Here is a 12866-nt window from a genome sequence, read left to right on the forward strand (position 1 = left end):
TCCGATTAAATTTATTTATTTTATTTAGTTATTCGTTTATTTATTTATTTAGAAATACTGCCAATCACAATCGGATCATCGCAGGAAGGGCAAAAACAGTATTCAACAAAGCAGGTACATAAAACACAGCGTTGCAACTATAAGTGAACAGAGGCTGTTAGGTTTAATGGCAATAATAATAATCGGTGAGAAATAACATGGGAGCAACAATACAAGGGAAAAGAAATAGGAACAACATAAATGCATTACACATTAGAAAGAACAATTTTCATTACTTCAAATAGAGCACTGGAGCTGACGAAATGGTGTTTATAATGCACATTGTAAAGCTAGTAGGTGCGCTTCATATGTCCCTAAAAATTTTTCTAAAGATGAGCTGGTTACACTTGACGGTAGGTTATTCCATTCTCGAATGGCTGACGGAAAAAAACGAATGTCTAAAACAGTCTGTGTTGAATCTATATTCTTCCAATGTTTGTGAGTGCTTATGTCTCGTTGTTCCTGTTTCTGATTTTGAAATAAAACCTGTACAATCTATGTTCACCATGTTGTGAATAAGTTGATAAAGTAGTTTCTGTCGTGCAAGCCTGGCGCGGTTTTGTAACGTAAGTATTCCAGCGTTGTTTATGAGTTCTGTGGGCGATTCAGTTTGTCTGTATTTGTTGTAGATAAATCGCACAGCTTTCCTTTGAACTCCCTCTAGTTTCTTTAATAGTTTACCTGTAAACGGAAACCAGGCTATATTTGCATATTCAAGTATAGGTCTCAAAACAGTATTGTAGGAAAGTAATTTAATGTCTGACGGCGCGTCTCGGAGGCGCCTCTTGAGAAAGAAAAGTCGTTTTTTTTTATTTCGACCACCTAGGGATCTTTAACGTGCACTGACATCGCACAGCACACGGGCGCCTTAGCGTTTTGCCTCCATAAAAAAGCAGCAGCCGCGATTAGGATCAGTAGCCGAGAGCGCTAACCACTGAGCCACCACGGCGGGTAATGGAGTCCTAGAAAGCCGCAATACGGAAGCGGGGAACAAATTTCAGTATATCTCATGCCTTACCTGAAACAATGAGAAGGAACAGATGGACAAGTAAAGTGAGGAACCGATTATAACGGTCTCTATCGGCAACGAAGTGCATGCCAGTAAACGAAAAACGCAACGACGGGAGCGACAGAAAGTCGGGTCAATTGAATAACGATATCTCTTGTGATGGGGTAGAAGGTATCGGAATAAGATTGGGGGATTAGAGGTAGCATATGAATTCCTCTGTACTGCGGTATTTGTAACCTGCTTCATGAAGTGAGTGATTCCCAGTGGCTTTTCAAGTTAATTTGGAAGTGTGATTATGGCCATACGAGGAACCATTGAGTTGTGTTCCGCACATGCGTGAACTGCGTACCGGTGTTTTCTTATTTACTCGTTTCGTGCGCGTATCATAAGAATAGGACGAATGGACACCTCAATTTCGAGCGGAATTATGAGGACTGTGCAGGCTGACATAGAAAGCACGGTCCAAGAGGCTGGGTGAGGTGCTTCCTTCGATTGGTTGTTCGTCCGGCCAACATCGCAGCTGTATATGTAATAGCCTACTTCCAAAAGTAGAAAGGCTGAAATGATTCTTTACAAAATAAATGCTCTTAACCGGTTGCTATAGTTGCAACTGCCATCGTCCATATGCAGCAGGCAACTTCCAACCATTTGCTTTCGGTACCTGCTTTCTTGAGCCCGAGCACGTGTCCTTCCCTAACACCACGGCAACAGACCGTAATCGTAACACTTGTTCCCGTCTGAATGCGACGGGGCTCTGCAGCAAATACAGCCTCTGTGCACCTTCCGGAACGCAGTCGAACAATCCGCACAGTCAGCTGTGAATCGGTGTCTCGCCCGTGGTCGGCCGGCCGAGCGGACGGCATTGCGGCGCTTCGTATCCGAGGCGGCCATAGCCGTAACTAAATCACCTGTCGGACCGCTGGGCGGACAAGATACAGAAAAGGAGCGTGCGTTTTAAGCGACACAAAGCTCGTAACCAAGCATAAACGTGCGCTTACTATTTTTCATGGGGTCTTAAATAACAGAGTCGTACTTTGTCACAGATCACGATTTAAGACACTCTATCCAGTGTAGGCGCTTTCTGGAACTCCTAATGGCCCCTTCGGGACGTGATGGATATTTGGTGAAGACGTAAGTACGCAGTGCATGTGCTCCCTGTAGCCACGGCAGAACTCTTCTGCACAAAAGCCACCGGCACAAAAACTTGCCTGCTAAGAGCATGTTTAGGGCGCTACAGAGCACGTGGAAGTGCTGGGCTCTGACAAGAAAGAGGCATAGCCGAGGACAGCCCCATGCATCTCGGTGGCAAGCTGAAAGACCTCAAAGCCGGAATGTCTGTTAAGGAATTATTTAGCGCCCGGCGTTCCTTGTTGCTGGCCTCTGAAAAAATGGCACGTTGTTCATGAGATTGCTCAAGGCTTAGATCAGTCCCATACAAAACAGAGACTTCCTGCGGTCTGTAAACCCAAATGACCACAGGAGGATAGATGGCTGGGTAACCTGGGAGGTTTACAATGACACTGAAAAGGGTTTAAACTGCAACGAAAAAAATTGTGGGAGAAAAATGAAAATTTTGAAAGAAGTTTCAAGTTTACAATGGAATCTCCCGGTTGCAATGATAGTACGCAGGTATCAAAGCAGAGAAGTACTGGAGCAAAAAGAGTGAGCGCTAGCGTAGCGATCGAATTATCGAAATAAGTTCTGCTGTGAAGTGCAAACCACCGGCATGGAAGGATATAGCCATTCAGTAATGCAACTTCACTACATGACTCGCAATGTTTTGACGCGGTTTGAGCCATAAACAGCCTCCGTAAACGTTTAGGCGGGGAATCCTGCTGGGCAACAGCCTGTTCGGCACTTCGCATTACCGTGAGCTGCACGAACAAGCATTTCATAGCAATGATGAACACTGGTTCTTCACTGCCGCAAGGAACAGCTCAAAGCTAAAGGGCGTCAAGTTTTTTGTGCCATTCGAGTTCGTGCCATTTGAGGCGGGCCATTCTCAACAGGGTAAGGTTAAATATGAAATAATGTATGGACCCATTAAGAGTCCATTTAGATTTATTTCCACTCATTTGCCTATTTTTCCACTGTTTAGCCGCCCCCCCCCCCCCCGGTTGTTTTCTCGTCTACTCTCTATATGAACATCCGCGCTATTTCGATGCTTTTTTCTGTAATTAATTAACTAAATATCCTATCAACACCAAATTTTGATTCACAACACCCTGTATCGATCACAATCATTCGTTTGATCCTATTTCTTCTGAAAACGACACAACGGCTGCCGACATGTTTTGCGGACACGCACTCGCCGACATAGCGAAGTAATGCTTTCGCATTAATAACAATTGGTGAACGGATGAAGTTATATACGGTGTAACGCAATGTAAGTCACGTGACTTAGCGTGACGTCAATCGGTGCGTTGAAAAGGCGCATACCGAGGCGGCTCGGTCATTTCATTTCTCCATTGAGCCTGCTATCCTTAATTTCCGCTGCCCCCGCTCAGGTGCTTCTGTATCAATGGCAGATGCAGGGGCTGGCAAAAATCTTTTTCTTCGTTTTACATCATTATTTTAATAAAACCACTCGGGCGGAGACATGGACGCGAAAGAAGACGTCGTCGTTTCGCCATTCCACGTCCGAGTTAAACTGCAGTAACTATGCATGGTGATCGTTCTTTCTTTGTATTTGCTTATTAGGCCCCACCCAAACAGGTGAGGCCATGCAAAAATTGGCCTTACGCTCATTGGGTTGCCCCTCCCCACGGTAATCTTTAGTAAAAGGCGAAAGAATAATGCGGGCACTGAGGAGAGGCCTGAGCCGTTACTGCTTCCTCGACCCACATATGGCGGCGTCCCTCAAACTGAACCCGCTTGTAGGGCCGATTGCGTCCCTTCTTTCGAAGCAACTTTAGAGGTTAATTTAGTAACCGATAAATATTTGTCGCCTCCTCAAGCAAACAGGGGGTTTGAAATATGCGATCTGTTAATTAATTTATTCGCGTCATATTCCTAGTAATCAAACGTTGTGAAATTTACCGCAACAGACCGTTGCGTTAGGCATGGCTTCGCTGCCACCGCAGCCATGACTGGTTCCCAGTCCAAATTGTACATAGTGTTTATTACCCCCTACCCCTATCCTTCTTACTATCGCTTAAGAGGCTGATACCTGATACCTGATTTAATATCTACAGCGGGTCCTTGGACCAAAGATATTAAACTTATTTTTGAAATATGGCGGAGTGCTGGGCTTGAAGCATTCTGGCGCGGGTCGGCCCTGTATTGCACTGCCTCCGGTATCGGCCCAGGGCATATTAGTGTGCGCCTTTTCTTTCTGTCATTGCTGACCTATCCTTTAACTCTCCTACTTTCAGCACACCCGCCGCGGTGGCTCAGTGGTTAACGCGCTCGACTACTGATCCGGAGTTCCCGAGTTCGAACCCGACCGCGGCGGCTGCGTTTTTATGGAGGAAAAACGCTAAGGCGCCCGTGTGCTATGCGATGTCAGTGCACGTTAAAGATCCCCAGGTGGTCGAAATTATTCCGGAGCCCTTCACTACGGCAGCTCTTTCTTCCTTTCTTCTTTCACTCCCTCCCTTATCCCTTCGCTTACGGCGCGGTTCAGGTGTCCAACGATACATGAGACAGATACTGCGCCATTTCCATTCCCCCAAAACCAATTATTATTATTATTATTATTATTATTATTATTATTATTATTATTATTATTATTATTATTATTATTATTACTGCTTTCAGCACGCGGCAGCGAGCGTGGCTCGGCTTGAGCCAGTTGGCAGGCCATGCACTTTCCTTTTCTTTCTTTCTATCAGTAACAGCAGTAGCAGCAGTAGCGGAGCAGCTGTGACAGCAACGATGTCTGCCGCTTGCGGTGAGTCGGTAACTATCAGAGTGCCGTTTGGACAATCTTAATTCAAGGTGAGCATTTTGTTCGCTTTATTGTTTTCGATGAAAGCTTCTCGTGCTTCTCGATAACGCATGTAAGTTATTTTTTACATTATTTATTTACGCAACCATTCATTTGTTCATATATTTATTAATAACATCTTCATTTATTAATAAATTATAATTTACGGTGTGCTGCCTAACCAGCGAGCGGAAGGCATTCAACGTTAGAGACGCGAAGCCACGTCTACTTGGCCGATGCGCTACAGCTTTCGCTTTCTAACCAGGTTCAGCACAAGCTGAACCGCAGCTATTTTAACGCGACGCCGTTAAGGAGCCCGCGTCGCAGAAAAGCCGGTGCCGTCGGCGGCTTTGGCCGTGAGTGAAAAATGGCGCATCTTGCCGTAAGGGAAGGAATTTTTCTTCCCTTGCGGTGCGGTACGGGTGTCCAGCGAGAATTGTGAGACAGGCGTCATTAGTTTCCTTAAAACCAATTTTCATTTCATTTTCCTTCCCTTACGGCCTGGTTCGGGTGTCAACCGAGGTATGTGAGACAGGCATCCTTTCTAAGTTAAATTGTCCAAAGGGCCACGCGTCGTGCCGAACGGGCGATGGCGTTCCGTGCACTCCTTGGCAAGGCTGCAACACGCTGTCGCGTCTCACTAAAGACGAAGCTTAAGCGTCCTCCAAATTCTATAACGTGAAATCCCCAGGTGGTCGAAATTATTCCGGAGCCCTCCACTGCGGCACCTCTTTCTTCCTTTCTTCTTTCACTCCTTCCCTTATCCCTTCCCTTACGGCGCGGTTCAGGTGTCCAACAATATATGAGACAGATATTGCGCCATTTCCTTTCCCCCAAAACAAATTATTATTATTAACATTAATATCATTATCTTTAACGTGCATTGACATCGCACAGCACACGGGCGCCTTAGCGTTTCGCCTCCATCTAAACGCAGCCGCCGCGGTCAGGTTCGAACTTGGGAACTCCGGATCAGTAGCCGAGCGCTCTAAAATGGTTTTTGGGGGAAGGAAATGGCGCAGTATCTGTTTCACATCTCGGCAGACACCTGAACCGCGCCGTAAGGGAAGAGATAAAGGAGGAAGTGAAAGAAGAAAGAAGAGGTTCCGTAATGAAGGGCCCCGGAATAGTTTCAACCACCTGGGGATCTTTAACGTGCATTGTCATCGCACAGCACACGGGCACCTTTGCGTTTCGCCGTCATCAAAACACTGCCGCTGCGGTCGGGTTCGAACCCGGGTACTCCGGATCAGTGGCCTGCATCAGTTTCAGGAGGCTACGCTCTTTTAGGCCCCGACCCTTGAGCGGGACTCTTCTGAATATCCCCGTTAACTGTAATTGTCTAACTTTCTATTTGTTGTATCATTACTATCAGCCGCATATGCTATGCCACTCCATATCTGTACTTTAGGACATGAAAAACACAGAATATGCGCACTTATCAGGCGATGCGTAAAGAGTGCGCTGGGGCTTCCCACTGCTACCACAACGGACCACCCCCTCGAAATGGACATAAGTGGACTGAATTGGCGTGAGCAGTGTGTATGGCGCAGCTAGAAAGACTGAGCCGAACTAACACGGGCAGAATCTTCCTGGCTTGGGTGGGGCTGCAGTCAGACAGGGGTGCGAGCGACAAAAGATATATTCCCCAAAAATGTCGCGAGAACATACTCCTCCCCCCTCTTCCCAAAAACATGCACCCGACCTACAACAAGGAACTGGTACAAAAAAGGGCTCGAGCGCATACGAAGCGCATGGTAAATAAGAAACCTGAGGAAGTTGCCTATGTAGGCGCGGCCAGTGGAAAGTCGGAGGTGATGGTCATGGTGAAAACTTTTTATTCAGGGAAAGGACAGTTTCCGGGCAAAAATGGCACTTTGCATAGGTGGTGTCCTTAGTCTAGCATTCCGCTGGACGAGGCCGCTACTCGCGCCCGTTGAACAAGAGCCCTTTGAGACCCCCGAGCAATTGTGCAGGGCTGCCTCCCATGCCACTCGGGAACGGGAAGGGTTTGGGGGAAGGGAAGGATTCTTCTGAGAGGCCCAAACCATGTGGAAGTTATCGGACATTTCAGCACAGTGAGGGCAGCGCACATTAATTTTGGAGGACACAGAAAAGTGTTGGTCTGCAGGCACCTGAGAGTTCGCTCATCGGCTTTACTCAGGCCCTTAGCAGGGACCGGCAAAAGCTGATGCCGTTCGCAATACAATTCTAGAATTTCCCTGAACCTCAAAAGCGGTTGCTTAATCTCTGAGCCGGAGGAGCCTGGATGAGGTGCTCGGTGGGTATGCGCTCGGGCGGCCGCGTCAGCAGCCTCGTTACCCTAAGGCCCTGATGACCCGGAGTTCAAATTTTGCGTTTGTGTGAAGGGTCCGATTCTCTTACTGCCAGCGTTAGAATATGGTAGGCTAAAGGTGAAATCTCGCCAGCCAGGTAGTGTCCACAGGCTCGACGTGAATCTGCGATGATTACCTTCGCATTCGGGTCCGAGGCGGCGAGCGCTATGGCTACTTCCTCGGCTGTCGCTGAATTTGGAGCTCGATATGAGAGTCCGTTAACGTGTATGTCCTGGTGAACTACGGCGGCCCGATAAAATCCAATGGGCGACGGCCCTGCCACGTCAATGTAGTATATACCCTTTTTGGATCCGTGTTGCTGTTCGAGGGCCAGAGCGCGCACCTCTCGTCTGCCTTCGTGTGTCTGCGTGTCCATGCTGCGCGGGAGTGGAAGGACGACAGCTTGTGACGCCATAGCTCCGCAATCCGACATTTATCTTCTGGAGTGCACACGTGTTGAATGTGCAGACGGCGCCCGGATACCGTTTGCGACAGTCGCGTATACTGGTTCACGAGGTGGGCCGCCCGTAACTCCTTGTAGGAGTTGAGCAACCCCAAAGTCGACGACTTAGTGCTGGACGTAGCCACTGAGAGGTCCATTGCTTGCCTAGTAGCCTTTCTAATGATGGTGTCGATTCGCGCCTCCTGATGTTTCGTAGTGCGAAGGTAGGGAACGGAGTAAAGGATACTGCTGGTCACGAAGGCATGGGCGAGCCGAAGCGCGTCCATGTCCCGCAACCCGCCGCATTTGTTTGAAACTTGATGGATCATGCATCCGACCTGTTCGCCTACGCGCTTGAGTTTGGCAATAGTGGATTCCGGGCTAGTCTGTTATGGACGAACAGACCCACTATGCGGAGCTCTCTGATAGGACCTCCCGTCAAAGAGATTCGCAAACTCGTGTTGTCTTTAGAATTAGTTCTGATGTGCAGAAGCTCCGATTTCGCGGGAGCACATTGGAGACTACAGTCGATAGCGTAGCTATCAAACATGGCGTAGCTATCAAACATTTGGTGTGAGGGGCTGGGTCATCATCGCCATCCTGATTTCGGAGCTCCGGCGTCCTGCGTCTGTCATCGGCCGTGTGTACCTGGTCCGCGTCGGCCCGCTGTGTCTCAGCCAGCCGGACCAGACCAAAACTTTTGCGAAGCCGCATGCGCTACCGACACGTGCCGTGCTTATCTACTCCGGGCTCACCGGATAAGCTACGTTATCGCCTGAGGTATCGGCGACGCCCCTAGCCAGGGGGCTATACAACGAACTAACATTTCAATAAAACCAGTCCATTCTTCACCAACCTCGTATCGATTCACTTCAGTGGCGACGAGCGGCCCACCGCCGGGCGACGGCCTGCTTGATGGCGGCCCATGCCGGACCACCGGTTTTCGACGAAGTGGAAGACAGTTGGGACGCCTACCAGGTACGTCTGGAGTCCTACTTTGAAGCATATGGAATCTACGGCTCGAAGAAACGACGGGCGCTTCTAACGGCAGCTTTGAGTACAGCAAAAGTCTGCATAATAACGGGGCGTTGCGCTCCGGCCAAGATTCAGGAGCTTACGTACGAGAAGGTGGTTCAGCTATTAACGGAGCATTATGCGCCAAAGGGCAATGAAATAGCAGAGTCGTAAAAGTTCTTCACCAGGTATCAGCGTCCTCACGAAACGACAAAGGACTTTTTTGTGGCGATCCAGAAGTTGGCCGGGAGTTGCAACTTTGGCGAATCAAGAGACCGGATGTTACGAGACAGACTAGTTTGTGGTCTGCGGGACACTGGAGGGAATCTTTTGTCAAGATCGTCTCTAACACTAAAAGAAGCAGAGGATACAGCTTTGGCGGCAGAGATGGCGGCTGTCAACGTGGATCACATGGATAAGACAAGGGATCATGACAACGTTCATACTGTGGGAAGCAAGCTGCGGGGACCACCGAATCACAAGATTCATCCGCATGCTTCATCCAGAGCAAGAGAGAATGCCGTTTGTCCGTGTTGCGGCAGCACTGCACATAAAGCAGCGAAATGCAAGTTTCGCAGGGCGGAATGTTTTTGCTGCCGACGTAAAGGGCACCTGGCTAATATGTGCAGCTTCAAACAACCAAGAGTGGCCCATTGCGAAAACTATTCTTCAGAGAGTGACAGTGAGCTGTGCTTACTAAATGTGTACGCTGTGTTTACAAACTTGGTCAAGCCCATGGTTCGCGCCTTACGCTGGAATGGTGTTCCTCTCAAGATGCAAGTAGACACCGGATCACCAGTCTCCATAATTACGTGGAAGACTTACTGCAAGCATCTAAATGCCTGGCCAGTGCTCCGCGAGACGTCTTTGCAATTGTCCTGCTTTTTAGGCAAGCTTCCTGTGAAAGGTGAACTCGAGCTTCGTGTCGATTCACTTCAAGAACCAACCTCGCCGCTCTCCCTAGCTCTGTCCAACGCCCCGAACAGAAGACACGAAAATGACGACGTTGCCGAGACCAGAACCTATGACCCCACCGTCTCGGGATGATGCGCATATGTGAGGACACCGCCCCTCTGCCCATACCATTCAGTGCGACCAAGGGCCTCCACTGTCGGCTCCTGGAGACCTGTGGCCCGGAAGCTTCGCGCACCAGAAATCATACGCTCATCTCTTTCATCGCGGCGGCAAGCACTTCATCACTTTATCGTTGTTGCTGTACCATCCTCCCAATCCCGTCACCATTTCGTGGATATCTTTGTTAACGATCGGGACGATAGCTGAGTGGTCCCCTGGTAGAGTGACGAAGACGATGAAGCTGGCAGTGACGCGAGACTGAGCGCTCGCGTTAGGCCAGCGGCTATTAAATTATCTCATTTCCATTGTTCATCGCACCTAATTCGCAGCTGTTAACAAGTAGTTTTCCAATGTAATTTTGGCGTTATATGTGCAATATTTGCAGATGCAAATAAAAAAAATTCACTGCAAAGTTCTGTTAGTTGCCTTGTATTATTACTGCGCGAGAAACTGAAAAACAATCTTGGACAGTGCTTGATAAAGCTACTGCTCTGACATTATCTTCCATCGGGAGTTGTAAAGAAAAACTAAGCTATTTTTGCAGCAGGAAACTTCATACAAGAACTCAAGAAAAGTTTGTCATGTCAGTCGGATCTCAAAAACGTAATGCAAAAATTCGTCACGAATTTAAGGTGTCAGTCCTGTGCAAATAAGTGAGTGCAAACTAAACGAAAAATCTATGATGTCAGTCTGATAGAAGAGCACAATAGATTTCCCCTATTTGATTAATTCCTGGTGACCACCATTATTATATTATAATGATACCAAAAAATTCAATATCCACTTTCGTAAGTGAGAACCCACGAATGGTTGAGCTTGTTTGCTTCGACGTGTCAACGCACGTAGGTTCCGCATATCCTTTTAGAGCATCCTGTATTCTTTAATGTACATCAATTGCCAGGCAATAAATGAAGAAAGTGACGGTGGCCGAGTGGTCTAAGGCTGATCTGTTTGCACCAGCGGTTTTTGTGATTCCGCACCGGGCTGAACTTTTTCAGAAGTACTTATAACGCGAAAGCATTGCTAGTAACATTACGAAAAAAAGCCCGCGGCTTGCGTGTGTAGGCTTCACAACACAATCGCTGAACGTGCAGACTCGCACCGCCAAGCATAATTTCTTCGGCTCGCACAAACCTCCACTGGCCGGCATATCCTGCTTTCCTTTCAAATCCGCATACCGGCCAATGGTCCAACATTAATCTCCATACCAGGAGCCCTACACCGAGAACTGCACAATTAGCCGCTCCCCCGTAACATGCACCCCGAACACCACCATCAACGCCGTAGAGCTCACTCTAAAGCACTCCGTCGACATTACGGGACCCGCCGTGGTGGCTCAGTGATTAAAGTGCTTGGCTACTGAGCCGGAGTTCCCGGGTTCAAACCCGGCCGCGGCGGCCGCGTTTTGATGGAGGCGGAACCCAAAAGGCGCCCGTGTGCTGTGCGATGTCAGTGCACGTTAAGATCCCCAGGCGCTCGAAATTATTCCAGAGAATCTCCACGACGGGAGAAAGCCAGTCCAATGCTCTGTCGCGCGAGGCCGTGTCCATGTCCCTGCTTTTGGCATACTGGGCTCGCCCGATCCACCCCAACCCCACCAAGTGGAGCTGGTATAGGTGTCCGCGCACTCCGGGAATCCTGGAAACGAGGCCGCCAACCTTTCAGCTCGATGTTCTTTAAACCGGGCTCAGGTGACCTCGGATCAGGGATTCGCGAGGAAGCGAATGCACTCGATCAGCGAGATGACGCAGGCCTGCAGAGCCTCGCGCCAGCTCTACCCCCCGCCCCACCCCTCCCTAGATAACAAACACGCAACACTCTGGCGCAGACTACAGACACACATAGTCCCCTCACCCCTAACCCTAGCCCAGTATCATCCCTCGTTCCCCACTCCTGCCTACACCTTTAGTCCAGAGCCCTTCGCCTCTTCCCTCCACATCCTTTCTCTCTGTCCGGCGGGCCCTCACCCGCGCGGCCTAGAGGACCTCAAGACCTGGGAGGACTGGGAGACCCTGCTGTGCTCGGAGTACCCGGCCAGCAGGCAGGCATAGAAAGCAACCAGCAGCCAGCAGGCATCAAAAGCAACATCATCAGAGAACTAATCATCAGGATCAGCTATATATGCGAGAAAAAAATGTTAATACCATGCGACGTTTTATCAAATTAAGGTAATGATTAGTGGCGAATAGTTTGACAATGTTTAGAGTTTCTACTTCTGCTTTGATCAAGGTTAAATTTTATGCGGAAGCTCTTCTATTTTCGGTTCGGTTTTTGTTCACACTAACAAACCAGCTTTTTCTTTCTGCATTTCGTGCAGATGAAACACTTTCACAAACGTAAAAAATCTCATTTCTTTTCGGCAGTGGCAAAACAAAAATAACTTTTTGTTCTCTTTATTATTGTCTTTGTTTATTTCTGCACGTTGCATTCTCCGTAAGCGTGCCCCGTTTGGATACTTCTTAAAAACCGAGACGTCATTTTTGAAGCAAGCCCGCCTCCTTTTCCGCACAGAAGTACTTTCAAGACTCATTCTCCGCAGACATAATTTCAGTTTTACTCTTCTAGTGGCAGGCTCCCAATAGGACAGAGTTAAACGTTCTGCTTGTTCCTTGGGAAGACAGCCAGTCAGAACCCGTACGCTGACATAAGTGCGATCGCACATTGCATTTTCATTACTGGTATAGAAAACACGACTAGGTGGAATCGCCTAAGCTAGGCGAGAATCTCCTGAAGCTTGAAGTTACTATTGCAAAACTGTATATACTGGAATAACATAGCCAGTATTGTAGTTTCATGCAGTTTTAAAGCACGTTTTCGGTTATTAAAAACGGTGAAACACGGAATGCGTCGACCTCTAAGGCGAAATAGCTTTGAACTAACAGCACCTCGCATTGAGTGCCTGCTTTCTCCACGCCCTAGTGCCTGCCGTATACTCTAACCCCTCAGCAACTGGTCATTGCTGAATGCACACTTGTACCCACTGAGCATGACGAGACTGGGCAATAAATTTGGACGCTACACCTT

At 48.4% G+C, this 12866-nt stretch overlaps 1 non-coding gene across 1 annotated transcript; it reads right to left on the reverse strand.

The window, feature by feature from the left end:
* Positions 1-3749: 3749 nt before the first annotated feature.
* LOC144122271 (U5 spliceosomal RNA) lies at positions 3750-3872 on the reverse strand. The gene has a single exon (XR_013312877.1). It is a non-coding gene; the product is annotated as a U5 spliceosomal RNA (small nuclear RNA).
* Positions 3873-12866: the final 8994 nt, after the last annotated feature.

Source organism: Amblyomma americanum, chromosome 2 (genome assembly GCF_052857255.1).
Source record: "Amblyomma americanum isolate KBUSLIRL-KWMA chromosome 2, ASM5285725v1, whole genome shotgun sequence".
NCBI classification, from domain to species: domain Eukaryota; kingdom Metazoa; phylum Arthropoda; class Arachnida; order Ixodida; family Ixodidae; genus Amblyomma; species Amblyomma americanum.